The sequence below is a fragment of the Bombus huntii genome, unplaced genomic scaffold (assembly GCF_024542735.1).
Source record: "Bombus huntii isolate Logan2020A unplaced genomic scaffold, iyBomHunt1.1 ctg00000073.1, whole genome shotgun sequence".
NCBI classification, from domain to species: Eukaryota; Metazoa; Arthropoda; class Insecta; order Hymenoptera; family Apidae; genus Bombus; species Bombus huntii.
In genome coordinates, this window is record NW_026099331.1 from 348,915 (window position 1) to 369,904 (window position 20,990).

Consider the following 20,990-nt stretch of genomic DNA (forward strand, 5'->3'; position numbering starts at 1 on the left):
TATGACCTATGGTAAGCCGCATGGCGTAACAATAGGTTTCCCCTATCTTCCCGTAGTTGGGACAAAGACTGTTTGTCTGTTTGAAGGACTTTAGTTTCCTAAGAATTCTGCCGAATATCAATGGTCCGCCTGGCTTGGCGCGCAGGCTCTATTACAATGTTTGGGAACCCATCGTGACATATGGTGCGCCTGTGTGGGCTGATGCAATGAACTATGAGAAGAACAGGAAGATTATAAAAAGGATCCAACGTACTGCCCTGTGCATTACATTTACAGCCCACCGCACTGTATCTCATGCGGTGCTTTGTGTATTGACCGGCAACTTACCGATCAACATTAAAGCTAGGATGTTGAAAGAATCATACGAGAGAATGAAGATTTATAAGAGCTTAGCTGTTGAAGGTGAAGTGATCGATAGATACATCATGTTAAAAGAAGAACTGGATGACATAAGGAAGAAAGCCCTAATGGAGTGACAAGCGGAATAGGGCAATTACAAAGAGGACAACTTTACTAGGAAGTTGATAGGTAATGCGTCTATATTCGCCAAGAAAAGGAGAGACATCGATTACTTTACGATGCAAATGTTAATGGGGCATGGTATGTTCAACAGCTACAGAAAGAGGATCGGTAAGGGGGTCGACACTAAGTGTAGGGATTGTGGTGACCCGAACGACGATGCAGAACACGTCCTGTTCGTGTGTCCTAAATGGACCTAATGAACATAACGATCGAACCCGAGAATTTCCTGGGTCTCAGGATAAGTGTGGTCAACTTGGTGGACACCGTGGTTACCAAGGACGAATACTGGACAAAGCTCAAAGCGTTCTGCAAATCGATAATAAATTACAGAAGAGAAATGGAAATGGCTATGGGTTCAGCGAACAGGAGGAGCGGTACCAGCATGCAACGTTAAATATTCGGAGACGCGGTTAATGACAACCCTGATGAATGCTAATCGGCTATGCCGGGGTTGTCCGTGTCTAATCAAATAAAGGATCGAGGGGTTTTTAGGGCGTATGGCGATGTCACCTGCCGAGTCCTACATAACCCAGAGACGCGGATCTCTCTGGGTACACGTAATAGCATTTTTCCCTCTTCACGCAAAAAAACCGGTTCATCTAACAAATTTTTGTTTCATGACGACGGTGTCCTCGAGATAAGGACTCATGGTAACTACAACTGCCGTACATTCTCTACTATTCTCCTCGATAGGAACATGAAGAGATCCGTTCCTTTTTTCAACTACGATCGGATTTGCAAAGTCGGATTAAGACTGATCAATTACTTTGTCTTGCCGCATTTCTATATCTACTTTAAACACCTCCGGGTGTCTATTACAATCTTTTTTCTCTACTTCACGAATAGAAGCATTTCCGTCCTTTATGTTTAATTCGACGGTATTCAGGAAGTATGTGCCAATTATGAAGGAGTGTTGCATCAAGGTATCTGAAACTACATGTATCGTTACAACGTACGACTCATCATCTATCACAATATTCGTCGAAAATTCTTCGAGTGTACAATTTCTTCCGGACCCGATACCAATTTTCACATACTGATTCGCTCTCATTAAAGTTAGTTCGCTACCGGTATCGGTATTGTCGCATTTCGATACGATGTGTCCGTACTCTCTACACTTAAAGCACTTGGGTCCTCTCGACCTATTCGGGCACTCTGCACACTCATATTCTTCGTCGCCGCAATTGTAACATCTCGTCTTCTTCATATCTCCAGATTGACTGGGCATCCTGCTCCTTTCAATTTTGGCTAGCTTCACAATCAATTTTGCTCTGCGATAATTCTGTTCCTCGTACATGATTAATCTCTTCTTCAATTCTTTAATGGATGTAGTAGACTTATTGTTTTCTTCATCTACTATTCCTTCTACAATATGCTCCACTTTCGCCTCCTCTTCCATATCAACATGGCTGGCTATTTCCAGCATGCGGTACATATTCAAGCATGCGGTACAATTTATATTCTAGAGAAAAATGGCGCGCCCGGGCGAATAGATGGCGTTAAACGCAATGATCCCAATTGAACTGAAAAGTCGTTATGTATTAAGGGACTTGTGTGTAGAGGATGGTTAATCGTGAGATTTATTAGACGAGATTGCCCGTTGTAGAAACCGTCAAGTATATTTTAAAATGATTAAATAAATAAGAACAGATAATGTTCGCAAAGACGCTCGTATTAACGGATTCGCTAAGACAGTGTATAACCGCTCGCTTATAACTCGTTAGTAACTGATCAATACTCGGTAGATAGTCGGTAGAGTCATAGGACGTGGCGGATCGAGAGCGACTCATGTTGTTGTGCCTCGGAACACGGACATCGCCTTGACGCACGAAACATATCGATAGGTAAACTCCGGACAAAACAAAGTCACCGTTATGGGCAATCGTCGATCTAAGATGAATTCAAATTTTCCGACTTCCCCCCCCCCTCCCCCAGTATAAATAAACGGACGTGATCGCGAGTTTATATATACCGAGTACCTACGAATTATCGATCAATATCTACGAGTTATTATCCGAGTCATCCGAGTTATAGTTATCGAGTTTTTCGCAAGCGACCATACCCTAGCTTCGCGAATACATTTGTACGAGCGTCTCTCGACGGTATTTATATTTATTCGTATTTATTTTATTTATTCTAAATATATTTGAGGCGTTGCAGCAGCAATTTCTCGTATTCTCTAAATTATTGATCCTCACACGATCCACTACATGATCGATAACTCTTTACGATTGCGTCCGTTTAAACTGGTACAGTATAAACTGGTCGGAGGAGAATCGGAAAATTCAAATTCGTCTTCGTTCGACAGTTGCACGTAGCGGCAACATAGTTTTGTCCGGAGTTTATTTATTGCTACATTATGTATATCCTAACGATATTGATACTCCGAGGCAAAAAAACAACATAATTTGAATTGTCCTCTAGCTCATGTACCGCTACATGTACTTTCAAGGAGCAAAACTGGCACAGTCCCGCTTGTGACGCGAAACGGAGATTATCGTTTCCCTTCCTTTAACGCATTTTGCCATTGAAAGACACGAATTTCTGTGACTTGTTTTATCTCTGTTATAAAAGTTGATATTTACAATTTTGTAGTTTTTATGCAAACGTAAAAGGTAAGTAAATATTAATAAATATTATAATAATATAATATAGTACTGTATAATAATATTAATAAATGCTTCGCTATTTACTTGTTTTATTTCCATTAAAGTATATTGTATTTTTCATTAGAGTACTTTCACTTTTATTTGGTGTAATAATAAACATATACGTTAATATTCATTGACATTAGTGTAATTGTAAGCTTCACTGTAAATTTAATAAAATTGATAAGAACGGTATTGTTAACAGTGTATATATTTGTAATTAAACTAGATTTTATTCTCAACGTTACTTCATTATTTTATTATTGTTTCATATAAATATTTTTTTTGAAAAATAATTTACATATGCTTCTAAGTTAAGTGTTTGTATTAATTGTTACATATGTCATAATTTCAAGCACAATATTAAATTATGGTATGTATTATTAAAAAGTATAGTTTAATGTATATATTAAATACTTATGTAGTATCGTTGGGCTGTGCTCAGCGCTGTAGAGGTCGCTGTTGGGTACGGCCGCTCTTTTCCTCATTTTTTGTACCGTGGAAGAAAAATCGGACTCCTACGTTCGTAACCTAAGGCGCTAACCACTTCGTCGTCCGACACTAGTTAGTGTCGAGTGGTGCTATTTAACTATCGAGTGCCACCACAGGCCCTTCTTTCCACGATACTACACTTATAAAGAATTTATTTGTAGATTTATCGGTTGTAGGAATATCGGTACTACATCAAAGAATCGGATTAAAGCACTAATTACCAAAGATATATTGAATATACGTTGCTTGGGTGTTAAAAAATCTGTTAACGACCATTTTGGAGATACTTTGCTCAAACACCACAACCTGGCCCTTCAACTTCAACTACGTCGAAAGTTTTGAAGAGCCGAGCAAAAAGAGAGGGTTGAAGGAAAGCTGCAATTAATATTAAAAAACAACAGTCAATGTCACTTGTTGCAAAATTACGAAGGCCATTAATTCGTGACGATGACAGTAATGTAAATGTTTGTATCATATTATGATGAAATTTAATATCTTTAATCTTACCCCGAATCTCATGTTACTGATCAATACTAACCTTTATATATAGTACCTAATAATGCTTGATATCGGTTAATTAATATGTTGAAATCTAATCGCTTAATGTATGTACATTGTGCATATAAATTCTATTATAACGTAATTAAATATATCCTACATTTTTAGAGGAAACGTGAAAACCGATCTAAAAAAAAGGAAAAGTGCTAGAAGTAGCTCAGAAGAAGAAATAACACAAAGCCCTACAAAACATAGTAAATGAGAAAAGTGTTTTAAGCGAAACAATTTCAAGGAAGATCGCGGGTACTTCACAGACACATTCACTATAAGAGAAGATGCAATACAGCCAGAAAAGTGTTCAATGACAACAAGAAATAGTAATAGAAAGAGAACTTTTTCACAGAGTGAAAACACGAAGATGCATCAGCTAAAAGAAGAAGATGAGTCATTCCCTGAAGTGAAAAAGTTTCAAGCAAATATTCAGAAACAAGAAATTAAAAAGCGGCAAAACAGATCTATGACATTGTGTTTCGATCGCGAGGAAGCACGCCAACGGGAGTCGTATATTCCCGTCACGATTAGATAATCGACGCCACGAAATGATCGATCCCCTATTTCAATTAGGATAATAGAGGTGGTTAATTGAATATGACACTGATGTAACAAGGTGCGAATGACAGTTTATTCCAACAACTTTGTGAAGAAGATAGTTACGCTGGTGCGTATGTATAAGATAAGTGACTGACTGATCTTCGGGTGTAGACCCGGTCGAAGGATGTTGTATGTTTGAAGGTTGAAGAATCAGTGATGTTCGGTGACGATGTTGTAGCGGAGGAAAGCTAAGGATGCGTGTGTCTAGCGCACGGGACCATCGGATTTGTTGTTAATTGGTTAAACGAAGGTTGGTGGACTAGGAAGGGTCTTAGCTGCTCTCGATAGAAAGTTGTTATTAGGAAGCATCGTACGTGGGAAAACCCAACTTTCCCTTGTCAAGCCGTGGTAGACAATAATCTTTAGAAATGATTCAGAAAACAGATGTTTGTTGGGTCTGAAGGACCTTAGCAAGCAAATTAGTGGGATTTATGACGGGTGCTTAAGGTTATTGAGGGTACGCCGTAAGAATGAGCGGACATCTGGGGCCTGTCTGGCCCGCGGTGTATGGCCGGGTCCAGGTAGAGTGTTGCACGACGCAACATATTGAGTGAAGATGAAATACAACCATCTTCGGAGGAAGAGAGAATGCTCTATTCGATCCATTTGAACAGGCAGGCACGGACACTTCAAAACTTGTTCAACTAGGATAACTAGAACGAAAACACGAGAACAAAACATTAGAGCTATTGCATGAACAAAAGCTTTGAAAAATGCAAACATTGCAGAGGTAGCGATTGCATATAAATCCGCTGCGTTAAATGTGCAGTTACACTCCCCACTGACCAGTGCACTAAATCACCGGAAACCCCAACGAAGTGCATCCACTGTCAAGGTGACCATTCTGCTAACTACAAAGGCCGCTCAGCCTACAAAACCTTATGTATAAATAAGTATCCCAAGCTTAGAGCCAAAGAGACAACCAATCAAATACCCAGTCTTCCGAAATTCACTACTACTTCAATCTCCTATACTACTCCCAAGCAGTACAAGGAAATCAAAATAATCCAAATAACCACAGGGACCATTCTCAAAATAATGTCTCCAATTCATAAAACACAGACAACGTCTGTAGTGTCACAGTGGCCCCGGGAATGCAGCAATAGGATAATCATACTCACATACCTTAGCCATCGAAACAGTAACTAAGCAATAACAGGATCCCTATGTGACCGGCATCCAACGATAACCCCTCCACAGGAGCCAACCCCTTGATATAAAAAAACCTCCCAAGTCAGTACTCGACATTCTATTCTGTTCTGTTATAACATTCTGTATCGTTACTTTGTCAGTTTCTAATAAATTTTGTAATAACGATCATAATTGAAATACGAATCTCTCACCTTACGCGCGGAATGTGAAATAATCCCGAATCAACGTGACGTTAGACTTGAAAAGTTAATAGAAAAACAATCTGAACAAATAAATAATTTGCTATCACTATTGACACTCACCATGGATAAATTAATAAAATCAAGACGCATAGCTCTTTGGAATGCCAAGGGGCTAGCTCAATACAAATTCGAACTAGAACTCTTCCTAAAGCAACAGCAAGTCGACGTAATGCTCGTATCTGAAACCCACTTCACCGACAAAAACTATCTGAAAATAAATGGTTATAACTTCTACCATACCCAACATCCCAGCGGAAAGGCCCACGGCGGCACCGGAATCATTATCAAATCCAGCATTAAGCACTACGAACTTCCATCATTCCAGAAAGACTACCACCAAGCAACAAACGTAGCAATAGAAGACTACCATGGTACAATCACCACTTCAGCGGTATACTGCCCTCCCAGACACTCCATCGCCAAAGAAGATTTTGATAACTTTCTTGACACTCTGGGGAATAGATTCATAGCTGGAGGAGACTATAACGCCAAACTTACCCAATGGGGCAGAGGTCACAGTAAGAGGCAAAAATCTCTTAAGCAGCATAATCACCAACAATCTCAACTACTTCACCACATATGAACCCACACACTGTCCCACTGACACTAACAAAATACCTGACTTACTTGACTAACTAAAAATATCTCGCCAAAATATGTCCAAATCAACTCCTCGGCTGATCTCTCTTCTGACCATTCGCCCGTGATAGCAACAGTCAGTTCAACAAGTATCGAGAATACACCTAATGGCTTTATTCATAACCAACTCACCAACTGCCAGCTCTTTAGAGAAGTCTTTAATGACTCAACTTCAGCCTTAATTTCACTAAAAACTAATGAAGATATCGAAGCAGTCACGAAATACTTAAACACGAGCATAATAAACGCTATCCGCTCCTCCACACCTACTAAGACTTCTATCAGCAAACGTGAATATCCCCATTACATATTTAAAAAAATAGCAGAAAAACGTAGACTATGAAGAGTATGGTAGACCCATAGAACACCGGATGACAAACGCAAACTAAACAACGCAACTAGAAAGCCAATCACAATCATCAAAAATTATAAAAACGACTGTTTTCATAAATATCTCGCCAATTTGTCCCCCACAGCTGACTCCAACTACTCACTATGGAGGGCTTCCAGGAAACTCACGCGCTCCCCGCAAATAATCCCATCAATCCGCTATCCGCAAGGTGGATGGGCGTGTAGCCCTATAGGTAAAGCCAACCTGTTTGCTAAATACTTGTCTAAAGTATTTAAACCCCATTCCTCCAAAGCTGCCGCAGACATTACTGAACACCTACACTCTCCCTTCTAAATGTCTCCTCCTATCGAACCCTTCACTTCTGCAGAGATTATAGAATCAATCAGTCGCCTAAACCCTAAGAAAGCAGTGGGGCATGACCTAATAGGCAACAGAGCAATCAATGAACTTCTCATAAAAGGGATTGCACTCGTCACATCGATTTTTAACGCAATTCTTCGCCTTGAATACTTTCCTAAGGCCTGGAAAATTTCACTGATTACTCTCATCCCTAAACTCGGAAAACCCATATATGAAACTCTGCTCCTATCGCCCAATTAGTCTTTTACCTATCCTGTCAAAACTATTCGAGAAAATGCTAACGAATAGACTCCTTCCACTCTTGGGGGATTTGAAAATACTCCCAGATCATCAATTCGGTTTTCGGAAACAGCATTCAACAGTAGAGCAAATCCATCGCATAACACACATTATCAACCAATCCCTTGAAAAGAAAAAATATTGCTCAGCGATATTCCTAAACATTCAACAGGCATTCGACAAAGTATGACACGAAGTACTACTATACAAACTTAAAAAAGTCCTACCACACACCTACTACTCCATCTTAAAGTCCTACCTAACCAATAGGCAACTCATGGTTAAATACTTAGACGTCACTTCCACAACGTTCCCAATGGAATCTAGCATACTCCGAAGTAGTGTCCTCGGACGCCTGCTGTTCTCCATCTACACTGCCGATTTACCAACATCAACAGAGATAACAATAGCAACATTTGCTGACGACACAGCGCTACTAGCTTCCCACGCTGTTACGTCGCATGGAACAGCTGTACTCCAGCCGACGCTACCTGGCAGCCAGCGGCCCTCAATAAACTCAAGGACCCACCATAAACCGTCAACTTTGGCTTCATTGTTTCCACATGTTTGCCAGTCAAACTGTTTGTCTAGAAGTAAGTATTTTCAGTTTATTTTCGGGTTTCGGAAAAGTCCTTGAGTTTATTAGGCTCTTAGAAATCACGGAGAAAGCGTGTAGTCACCGAATGGGAATACCGAACACATGTTTATCGAAAAGGACTGGTTTTCCCCAGGAACGAAGTCATCCCCCGATCCACGTTGGTGGGAGACTACCTCATATCCTTTTTCATTAGCATGGCTCATAACCAATCGGCATCGCGGATGGTTACCCTCACTTCCTTGACGAAAAGTGTGAACAACGAATCCGCGTTCTTCGTTCAAAGGGCACACCCACGCCAAGCTTTCCTCCGGAAAAACATAAGAGGGAATAGTCAGTCAAGCAATTCGAGCCTCTCAAGTGGGTCATTACATCAACTCAATACTGTAGAAGCAATTCAGAAAAATATGACAAGGAAGGGATGTGTGTTGAATAATAGATAATAAAACTTCATTTACCTTAAAAACTGTTCTTTTTAATAATATTAGCCCGAAACTTTTTAAATGTAAATGCATACAGAATTTGATTTTATGCTAAAAGTATCTGTACGTGCTCAATCCGCCTTGCGATAGCATACGTATCTAACAGGGTATTCGTAATATATTTGACACATATTATCTTTACACGGGAAAATCCATGTCGAAGGAGCAAAAATATCCTGCAAAATTGAGACTGAAAACATATTTTACGGAATATCCCGGAAATTATTACGTTTAGAAAGATAGTTTAAACGTAGCAATTGTCTACAAGCAAGGAATTCAGCTAAACAGTTTTAATCTATAATTTAATTTTATCTGTAAATTTTCTTTAATACTGGAAATTCGCGTCTTTTTGTTAACTTTTATTGCAAAATGTTGTTCGATGCTCTGGAAAATTGAGAAACTTCAAAGAAATGTATAAAATATGGATAAATGGAAATTTTTATTTTTGATATTATAACAAAAATAACTGCATTTGTTATTATTGTACTATACTTGAAATAAATTCAGCCACTTCCAACATAAAAGTAAATTGTTTGTAATATGAAAAATACACAACATCAGACAGATATTAAGAAACACACTATGTAACTTCAATTTATATATCATATTCATAACATATAACAATATTTCCAAAATATTATATCATAATAGAAATGTAATTATATTCTTTCCAGCCATCTTACTCAAGATCCAGTTTTCGGTTTTTGGTCGTGGACCTTTGCCCTATCGAAGCTAGTAGAATTTGGCGACACAGCCTTCATTGTGTTACGAAAGCAACCGTTGATTTTTCTACATTGGTACCATCACGTAACAGTCCTCCTCTATACCTGGTTCTCTTATGCAGAGGCCACAGGAAATGGCAAGTGGTTTGGCTTGGTAAACTCTTTCGTTCATGCCTGGATGTACTCCTATTATGCTCTGAAAGCAATGCGGTTCAATATACCGAAATGGGTCGCCATGTTTGTTACTACGCTACAGCTATCACAAATGGTTGTGGGTTGCATTTTAACTGCATCAGCTTACTACTATGTACACAGTGCCTAAGTTGAATGTCACGTTACGCCTTTGAACATCAAACTTGCTATGCTGATGTACCTCAGCTATTTCATTTTATTTGCCAGATTCTTCCAGCAGACTTATTTATCTAACAAACACATAAAAAAAATTGGAAAGAAGGATTAGCCCAATAGATCTGCAAGTTATAACAAGCTGAAGTTTATGTAGAGCAGGTGAAACATTTTTTAAATCTTTTTTACGGATGCTTTTCAGTGACATATCTTAAGAAAAACTTTATCAAAATCTCATGTGATGGATATGGACGTCAAGAAATAATTTGATGAATATAGTTCTCTCAAGCCTTTGCGAAGGCAAAGTTGTAAAGATTGATTGTGAATGAATGAAAATGGAGAAATAAAATTAAAGTAAATCTCGCACACTAAATCAGAAATAAATTTTTAATATCTTAACGATATTATCGTTAACTATAGTACGAATGAATTAATAAATCTCGTCCTGGAAACACATATATCCCTAATCTGTTTACTTATGAAACGATTTCCAAAGAAATTTTTTGGTCTCTTTTATTTATAATGTTTCCTTCTTCCGATAACGTGACAAAACCTTACTGGAACAAGAACGGAAGCGATATATTTGAAAATGTAATGTGTAAATATTCGGGTAATATTAACGTATCTAATATTGAATCATTTAATAGTAAAAAAAATATTAAACACAGATTCGCCGGCAAATCTGATATACTTTTATAATAATGAATTATAGGGTTGACATATTTATTGTCGTACGTATAAAACTATGAAACTATATATATTGAAAGAAGCCATAGAATACATAACAATTTGTATGAATAAAGTACGAGTGATAATAAAAAATGGATCATGCATTAGTTCAAAAACTTTATCGAGCCTTAGAATATTTTCTGCTATTTTTAAGTGTCAATATTGATTATTATCTTGTTTAGTATGTAGGGAACGCCTCTCAAACGTTTTTCTATTTTCATTCGAACTGCCTATGTACGTATATATGTATGTATATTATACCGCCGTTTTCTGGTGGTATTACATATTCTAATGGTGTAAGAACATACTTATACTCATTGTTTTGTAAAATACACACTACCGGTGAAGAATTGATAACCTTCCCATTGCGTCTATATTATATCATCTACTAGTTTTATTATGAATTTAAGAGTTATTACTACAAAAATTAAAGAAATGATAAAATTTTTGCAAACAGTGCTTTCTTTTTAGTTTGTTACAATATTTTAAAAAGCAGCCTTATGAAATTTCAGAATCGAGGAAAAAATATTCGTCGGTGTGACGGTAAGCTTTAATTAAGGCTTTAATTAAGGACGGATTTCTTCCGGTACCCCCGCGCCATACGCGGCTACGTTTGTTAAAACTCGAATCACATGGGCAATATCCATAGCCGCACTAGTTCCAATATATGTATGCCATGTTTGTGTTGACACATATACCGCAGCGTTAATATCATGGACAGCACTGCTTCTATTTTTCAACAAGCAAGTTTCAAGTATTGCATTGCGTCTGATGCACCTATCACCCGCTCAGAAACAGTAATAAAGTAGACGAAACATCCTGCATGCCACAGCTATCGAAATAATAACAAAACAGCAACTGAATAGCCGCCTCTGATATACATCGGACGATAACCCCTCCAAAGGGACTAAAACCTCCATATAAAAACCCTCCTACATTAGCGCTCAACACATTATTCTGTTAATTATTCTGTAACACTTTGAACCGTCACTCCGTTGGATTTATACAATAAAATTTCCATCATCTTATACGAAGTTCAATTCCTTCACGTTATTCGTGAAACGTACGAATATATTTACTGCGACGCGAGGAGAGGAGATCACCAGCGATCTATTGGTTTCATGATTTCTTCTGTCTTCGACGTGACACACGCATTTGACTGGCTTGGAAGCTGTTTTGCGATCCGACCATTGCAGCCGAATTAGTAACTATTAATTTTTATTAAATACTTTTATTTTAAGAGTTAATTTTTACCCAATAAAAATTATTAAAAATTATTTGTTATTAAATATTCTTATGCTAAAAATATATTTTTAGTTAGTAAAAATTAATGGCAATTAGTGAAACCTATACATTTTTTAATAACAATTAATTGTCATTAAATATTCTTATTTTAACAATAATTACGAGTTAAAACAATTAGTTTCACTTAAAATATGTCTTCACAACCCTAATGTAATCACAGAATCATCTGAAGGAAGAAATATGTGTGGATTTCGAAGCTTTGGGAGGTTGTGAATTCATAGGGACAAAATGTTTTTAAATTCAACTTCTGAAATTTGATTTTGACCGCGTCACATAATCTAAAGAACTCTTTATACGTCTTTTCGTTATTCAGCCAAATGGTTCCTTATTAATATGTCGGAGATGAAAGAACACCGGAGCCTTGCCTTTGGAATTTTGGGAAAATCCCGTAACATTGTAATTCAGAATCTACCATAGCTGTAATTAAATAATTGCAGTCACCCAGTCCAATTGTAATTGTTCGAGAGTTGTGATAATGAGCTTGGGCTCGAGGCGACAGTCAGTCGCCGAACGTAGCCGCGGTCACGGGATGAACGCTTTGTCTAACAAAGGTATGGAATAATTCTATAGCTCTCTTTAAAAAGGAAATAGTTGTAACACTCGACAGTAAACATTCCAACGGTCTCTGTCCCGTAGCTCGCCACACGCAGAACCTATTCTTCGAGTAAGATGATTGCCAGATGTCGATGCGTCTCCGCAGTACATGTTCGGCTAGCTCGAGGGCCTGTTATAAATCTTAAGATTTAGTCAACTAAAGTCCTTCAAACAGACAAACAGTCTTTGTCCCAACTACGGGAAAATAGGGGAGACGCGAGATGCGAATGCGATGCGAATTTACGAGTAATAGCCGACATGAGTACAAAAATCAATGAATTAAAAGACGACATGCGTTCACTCAAGACAAAAAAGGAAATCGAGACACCCGTATCACCGCCGATAATTCCCTAGGTGACAATACCGACAGACGGTAGCCCCCAACCAATTAAGTTAAAAGACGCGATCGAGTCAGTACCAATATTCGACAGATATCGACCCTCAGTATTTCAATATTTAAGAGCATGCGAGCGCACACGAAACATGATTCCGCGGCATCAGGAGCCTCAGTTGGTAAAATTATTAATGAATAAGCTTCGCGGGCACGCGTTCCTCGCCATAGAGGACAGTTAGCTAAACAGTTTGAACGATTTCGGGAACAAATTAAAGGATATGTTCGGCCGGACTCAGATTTGGACGACGACCTCTCCGGATTATTTCAATAAAAATAAACGAAACTCGAAGTACTCCCACCGCTAGAATAATTTCCCCAGATTTAAAAACTAAGACAAATTTACTATTAGACCCCGGATCAGAAATCAATGTCATCAAGAAACCTGCCTTATCCGAATCAGCAATCATGCTGCAGCAATCATGCAATCGTAATGCAGTTATTTTTCACGTGGGGAGCACGAGGCGGCTACGGGTTCTCAGGGCGTAGGACCACGCCCTGGTCCCATCGGGAAACCACGATGAATCTAATGTTCTCCTATAGCCGGGTGGTGACTGGTCGACGTCTTCGGCCCCCGCCGGTTTGCCGATCCGGTGCGAAGAACCTCGGAGAAGTTGGTGTGCCCGTATCTGCCAAGACCACTCACCTCACCTTCTTGTGGGGCTCCCCGTCACTCTGCGCCGGCCTTTGCTGGGGCAGGGTGCGAAAGAGTGAGTGGCACCAGGATGGAAACCCTTGTTGACGACCTCGGCGACTTCAGAATCACAATGGACAGAGAAACGAACCAAAAAATCGTTTACAGTGCAGGGGAGGGATACCACAGTACCGGCGCAGCCGCGGGTTGTAAAACGGGCCCCGAGTCGTCATCGAGCAACCGTGACCGTCCGGGGGTGGGCCGCCAGGCCCCCGAACACGCTCATGCGTCTGGCGAAGGGGACACACGAACTGGGGGGTCTCGGAGAGGGTTGGAGGAACTCGACGTTATGACCGTCGGCCCGGGACCCTCACGGGATGGGATGCGGCGACGCCGCAATCGCGGCGGGGCGGTGAGATCCGACGACGAAATGTCGTCATGCTCTTCCTATTCGACCGCTGCCGGGACGGTCAGCGTGGAGGTTTTAGTAGGTTGGAGTCCGGCATTACCACGCCGCTTTTCCCCAGAAGCGACCTGGTGTCCGTGCGGATTTCCTCCACGTTAATAATAATATTTATAAAAAAAAAGTTATTTTTCACGTAGTTGACTCATTGCTGATCGATCAAGATGGAATCTTAGGATCCGAATTTTTCGCAGGATGCAAGGCTCGTTTGGATTACGAGCGAAAACATATAAGTGGGGAAATATTTGTCGGAGATGAAAGGAAAGCCGAAGCCTTTCCTTGGAAATTTTGGGAACATCCTCTAGTACCTTAGCCTAGATTTTATTATAGTTGTAATTGCTTAAGATTTGTAATAAGCGAGATTGGGTTCGAGGTGACAATCGGTCGCTGAATCGGTAGCCACGGTCACGGGATGGATGTTTTATCTAACGGAGGTCTGGAGTGGTTGTATGTGTTTTCCGAGAAATGTGGTTGTGGCGGCATGCGGCCTCGAGAGCGGGCCGAGCCACGTGTGATGTTGCCTCGGAGGTGCCGATGCAATGGGACATACATTGTATTAGTAATCAAAACTCCAGGCAGAAACTGCCTAGCAACGGCGTTTGGAACTTTCTCGATGCTTCCAACGAGTGTGCCTAGCAACGGCGTTTGGAACCTTCTCGATGCTTCCAAACGGGTATAGAAAACAAAATGCAATCGTACAGGGAGAAAAATCTCCACGAGGCTGGCATTCTTGCGATTGCCTTGGAGAGTGATACATCGAGCATTTTCGACGATCGCATTTGCGTCTAAGTTAGTTTCGCTTAGTAAGGAGTTATCTCGGTGACCGTGGATTCGTTTGAACTCAAACATTGCTAATAGTATTATTTAATTTAATTATTCGTAGATCGTATTATTCATTAGGCCTAGTGTTTGTTAGACTTATTATTAGTTGTACTTATTATTTGTTAAGCTTAGTGATAGACCTGTATATACGTGTAAATAAAATCTCGGCTTTGTGAAACGATGGCTAGTCCACACGAAGAGTCGTCGCGCGCCCAAAATTCGAATCGTGACCCGACATATTTATATCCCCTTCGATACAAGAGAAAAGATAGTCGTGCGGAAACGAAGTTCGGTACCATTACAAATGTTCGATTAACATTACAAATCTGGAGATAAAAGAGGGATTTATTCCCAAAATCGAGCCAATCAAGGGAGTCTATTTTGGTAATGTAGGTGCGAAGAACCATAAGGGACAAGGATATACAAGAATAATAAATACCACATCGAAAGATTACGAATTTATCACACCTACAATAGTAATTAAAGAATTTGAGAACCTCGCCTCGCCGCCTGAAGTTCCGTCTTCTTGATTATCTCACCTTTTTTTGGACACACGGAGTCTGCTGAAGTTTCGTCTTCTTGATTATCTTGTTTACGCTATTTTTAATTTTCCACATCCTTGAGACACGTAGATGCTGCTGAAGTTTCGTCTTCTTAATTTCTCATGTTTCGTTTGGTGTTAGTGACATACGAGGTGCGTGATAAAATGTAGATATTGTAGTAGCTCGTATTTTGTTGATGTTTCGTCTGCGATGCTTCCCAGGCCTTCCCTACTGATGCCAGTGGAACGTGCCAGGCGAACGTGGCAGCTTTGTCCTTGCTGAGGTTGCATTTGTGATGTATTTGGTAATTTCCTTGCTCATGTCAATGAAACGTACAAGGCGTGTGGCAACTTAGTGTTTGTCGAGTCTTTGCACGTGTAACACGCTCTATTTCCTATGTTCCCCAAGAATTATTAAAATTCCAATGGCAAGTTTTTAATACGTCATTCCATAGGAGGTGGCGCCAAGTGGTAGTTTGTAATAATTGTTAATTTGCTTGGCGAGTTTGTTCTGCTTGGCGAGTTTGATTTGCTTGGCGAGTTTTTAGGTTAGTTTTTCCTTTTAGGTAATAATATGCATTAATTCATAGTAATAAGTGATTTTGATAGTGTTTGATTATTCGATATTTTGTATGATTGGTAGTGTCGATTTTGTTTATTGCATTTCCATGTTTTCCCTTATGAATACAGGTTATGTTGGATCATGGATACTGATATGTCTGAAGCTGTAGAAGTATGTATTATTTTAATTTGTTTTGACTTCATCCTGTTTCGTATTGTTGTTCGTTTTCTTAAACTTGTGTGTTTTATTTTAGTGTGAGAAGAAGAAAAAAAGTCGTAGGCCGTTCAAACCTCCTCCGAAACGTTCTAGGAAACGTGGTCGTCGTGGCGGCGCAAAAGCTCGTGGGCAGAGGTTAAGGAGGCTGGAGGGATCGTCTTCCACAGAGGGTAGCAATAGTATGGCTCCAGCCCCATCGTCGAGTCTCGGTGATCCTTTTGGTTATTGATCTAACCTTCTCCGATGAGGACACCCTTCAGTTGCCGCCAAGTTCTCCTTCGATCGAAGTGGTTGATACAGATGCCTGTGCCAAGGTTCGTTTTTGGGAGGAGATCCCTGATCAAGTGTTGGAGGCTTACCTACGCCACCATTCCTCAGGTCAGGGGGGTACTTGTCCGGACGTACTCTCATGGTGTTTAAATAGGTTTCGTGAGATGTATCCGGATGCTCCGTGTGTGGATTTTGACTTTACTTGGTAACAGTGCCTTATTTGTTCATGTGTGTATATATGCCTAAATGTGTTCCCAGCGGGTGTTATTTTATTGGAGTGATTTTGTCTATATTCTTATATTTTATTTACTAAGATATGTTTTGTTTTTTGCGTTGAAAACACCGTAATCACTGGTTGATACAGCGAACAATTGTGAACGAAATAGATCGAAAGTTGATAGAGTTGTTTTATTCCAGACAATTCATTAAATCTTGAGCAAGAACGATTATTTCAATTTTGAAACTATACTCTCTGAGAACAATCTGGATGACATAGTGATTTATTCAAGATCTCCTCACGAACACGAAATTAAATTTAACGAGTTAATGGAAATACTAAAGGAAGCCAAATTGCGATTGCAACCCGATAAATGCGAATTCCTACGACACGAAGTTATTTGGGACACATAATCAGTGAAGATGGTGTAAAACCCGATCCACAGAAGATCGAAGCCGTATCGAAATTTCCACAACCAAAGAAAGCAAAAAATATCAAACAGTTTTTGCGACTAGCGGGATACTACCGAAGATTTATACCTAATTTCTCCAAAATTGCAAAACCATTAACACAACTATTGAACAAAGACATCCCCTTTAAATGGTCGGAGAATCAAGAAAATGCATTCAACAATTTAAAAACAGCGCTAATGACAAAACCTATTCTGCAATGTCCGAATCTTTCCAAACCCTTTAACTTTACGACAGACGCTTCAGGTTATGCAATAAGCGGTGTAAATAGGATAATCAAGAAGACGAAACTTCAGCAGAAGATAAGCAGCACCCGCGTTTCCTCAGGTAAAAGGGAATATGAGAAATTAAGACACAGCGTAAACAAGACAACCAAAAAAACGAAACCTCAGCTTAAGCTAGCAATTACGATATTCACATTTTGTCACAAGTTAGTTACCATTTGGTCAATTGAAGCGTTTACACCTCCACTCTGTCAGTCTGTCTCAATTGAAATCTATAAGTATTAACTATAGTTTGTCTTAATCGGAATCAAGTTAGTAGAAATTTATAAGTATCAACAAGAGCTACCATCTTTCGATAGAAGTGTTTACACCGTCACTCTGCCAGTTATCTCTCGAATAATTGTTTCAAACGAAATTTATAAGTGTTAACTACGAAGGTTGCCCAAGCGAAATAAGTGCCAAAGTTCGATTAACCGCCGAATTGTATAATAGAACACGATTGACTCCGCATACATTTAAAGTGAGAATTTTAAAGTTTGTATATTCTCTTCTCTGATAACTTCGCAGTTGTACGATATTTGAAATCGGAATAAAAGTATCCGTTGGCAGTTACAATCAACGAACAAGAATATCAAGCACACGATTAACGCGGATTTTGCCCAAGACATTTTGGATTCACAACGACCGTTCTCTGCATTAACTAGTGATCTGACGCAGCCGAAACGTTGTGCTAATTACGGTGTTTTCAATCATAGAAAACACCTATGGTCTCCGTGTTTCTCTTCCCATTATTAGCACATATTGGGCGAGAGGGACGAAGATCTGCTTCGCGCGGCCTCCTCGGGGGCGATGGCCTCCCCTAGCGACAAATTAATCGGTTAGGGAAATTTGCATTGTTGGCTCGATCAAGAGGATCGGAGTGCAAGGAGTGCACTGTTAGTAATTCATGAGAGACCTCGGGAACACTTCTGTCAAACTTCAGGATGACCACCGTGGAGTTTTAGTCGGTAAGAGACCGACGCTGCTCTGCTGCTGCCGCAGAGGTGGAGTGTCCACGAGTATTTCTCCACGTACAAAAAAAAAAAAAAAAAAAAAGAAAACAAGCGGAGTGCACTGAGTGCGTCGTCGTCCCACGACATCCCGACATAAAAATCATGCCGAATTCTCCAGAATGTGTTTTAGGCAGTGCAAATTTATTCATTGGAAATGACTCTTTTAATGAGTATCTGGTGAGAGAACCGAATAGGTATCATTATTAAGTTATAGATAAATACAAAATTACATCAAAAACAAAGAAATGAACAGAAAAAAAGAAATTTTTAGGCCTAGCAGTTCTAACGAGACAAGTAAAAATGAATGCTCTCTACGACTATTGGTCAACTGATCCATGTATGGAAACTCCATTCTTCTCGTAAGTAATAAGCAGAAACAGATTTTTACAAATAACGCAGAGTTGGAATTTTTGCAACAATTCGACGACGAAATGTCATCGTGTTCTTCCTCTTCGACTGTTGTGAACGCGCTCGGCAAGCGATCATACCGGAAGATTACTGGGTCAAGGTTGGCCTCATGGAGGGCGAAAGCGTCCAGCGCTGAACTCCAACGGCGCACGTGGTCACTGTCACGACCGGCATACTTCAAATCCGACGGACTGACGATAGAGATAAAGATGTGGCGGCACTCGGCGACAATGTATATCGCTGTGAAGTGCCTAATGAACCATCAACATCCCAACGGTCCTTCCACCGAAGGTTCTAGAAGAAAGAGCACGTAGCAACGATCGCGGACGCCTAACAAATGCATGGACGGTGAGGATGTTGAGGGATGACAAAAGAAAGTAATCGGATCCGATCGAAAGTAAAATCATAAGAGTCAGTCTTAGAAAGTCACGCCTAGAGTTCGGAGGTAGATTGTAAAGTGTATTGATGTTAGAAAAAAAAAAATAAAGTTTTCTTTTTTTATTTTTCACCTCAAATTCCTTTTTTATTTTGTTATTTTACGTGACATCACCACCACCTCCGCCGTCGCCTCAACAATGGCCGATCTCTGCCGTCTCTGCATCCGCGACGGTGCCGTTGGCGGCGACGACGCGCGGAAAGTGGATATAAAGATGGAATCGGATGAAAGAGAAGGGACCGAGAAGGACAGCTAACCGATTCACGGACATGAACACGCGGACAGCGCATATCTGCGGAGGAGGGTGCGCTTTCTGGAGAGTGAGATCAGTCGTCTCCAGAAGACGGTGGAACGGCTGACCAAGGAATGTGTACTAAGAGGGCAGTAACAGAAGGAAGTGTAGCGACACTCGACAGCAAACTTTCCAACGGTTTCTGTCCCGTGGCTCGTTACACAAAGACCTTATACAAGACAAGATGATTGCCAGATGCCGATACATTCTTACAGAATATTTTCAGTTAACCTAAGGGAACGCTACAAATCTTAGGATTTTGTTAATTAAGGTCCTTCAAACGGACAAACAGTCTTTATCCCAATAGTCCCTAAATCTACCACCTACTACGGGAAGATACGGGAAATCTGCTTTTCTCACGTACGACGCTTCCTACTAGCATCTTTCTCTCAAGGATGGTTAGTATCCTTTTCCAACCACCAACTCAAAATTTAGCCAATTAACAACGACGTCCACTTCCCTCACTTTCCGAACCAACGCTTTCCTAAACGAATCCGATGATCTCGTATCCTTAGACACACCCCATCATAGTTTTTCCTATCCAGCATCATCGTGACGGAAAGTCAGTCGCGAGACGCCTGTCCGAATTGATAGTTGATAGTTGGCAGCAATCACTGGTCCGAGTTGCTCGACATCTCAGGCAATCATCGTCCGAACTCGTAGCGCATATCGAATCGTATCTACCCGAATCTACCCGAGTTCGAACTTGTAATCGCGAACCGCGAACCGAAATTAATAACCGCGAGTTTTACGTCAAGTATACTCACCGAATATATTTTGTTAATAAATATTTATTGTTAAACATATTCGAGTGTTCCTTCAATACCTATCACGCCCATCACCTCAGAAGTAACGACGGTGAAGGGCAAGCGGTGGGGATCACCACTACGAGGGGATGAAAGGAGATGCTCCCGGGGCCCCAACGGGAATGATTATGGGCCATAGAATAAGAATACATATAAAAAATTTCTTGCAAAAAGTGATAATTTCGTGGATAGAAGATTGTGGATCAAAGGAAAACGACGAAGAAATATCTAGTACAGCAAACACTTATGAGCTGACAAGCAGATCATCCAGACTAGATCACCCACAAAGACTATCAAATTTCGGAAAACATAAACTTATAAACATAGTGTCTAGTCGTCGGAGTAAAAAAGCCCCAAAACCCCAATGTAGAATTTGCACAATTAAAAAAGAAAAGAAGTAGAATATGTTTTGTCTGTAAATTTTGCAATGTTCCATTACACAGAAGCGATTGTTTTGGACGATATCACACTTTTAAAAAAATATTAAATTATTATTTGCTTGAGGAAAATCATTGTATGGATTATGGAATATTATATAAATATTAATCTAAAAACGATTCTAATAGATCAAATAAATAT

At 39.9% G+C, this 20,990-nt stretch overlaps 1 protein-coding gene and 1 long non-coding RNA gene across 2 annotated transcripts in view; both read left to right on the forward strand.

The window, feature by feature from the left end:
* Positions 1 to 20,990, forward strand: part of LOC126876382 (omega-amidase NIT2-A-like) — a 398,341-nt gene that overhangs the window by 263,837 nt on the left and 113,514 nt on the right. The gene's annotated exons all lie outside the window — the stretch shown is intronic.
* LOC126876398 (uncharacterized) lies at positions 15,728 to 17,698 on the forward strand. Its single transcript, XR_007694174.1, has 3 exons — positions 15,728 to 16,006; positions 16,149 to 16,191; positions 16,274 to 17,698. It is a non-coding gene; the product is annotated as an uncharacterized LOC126876398 (long non-coding RNA).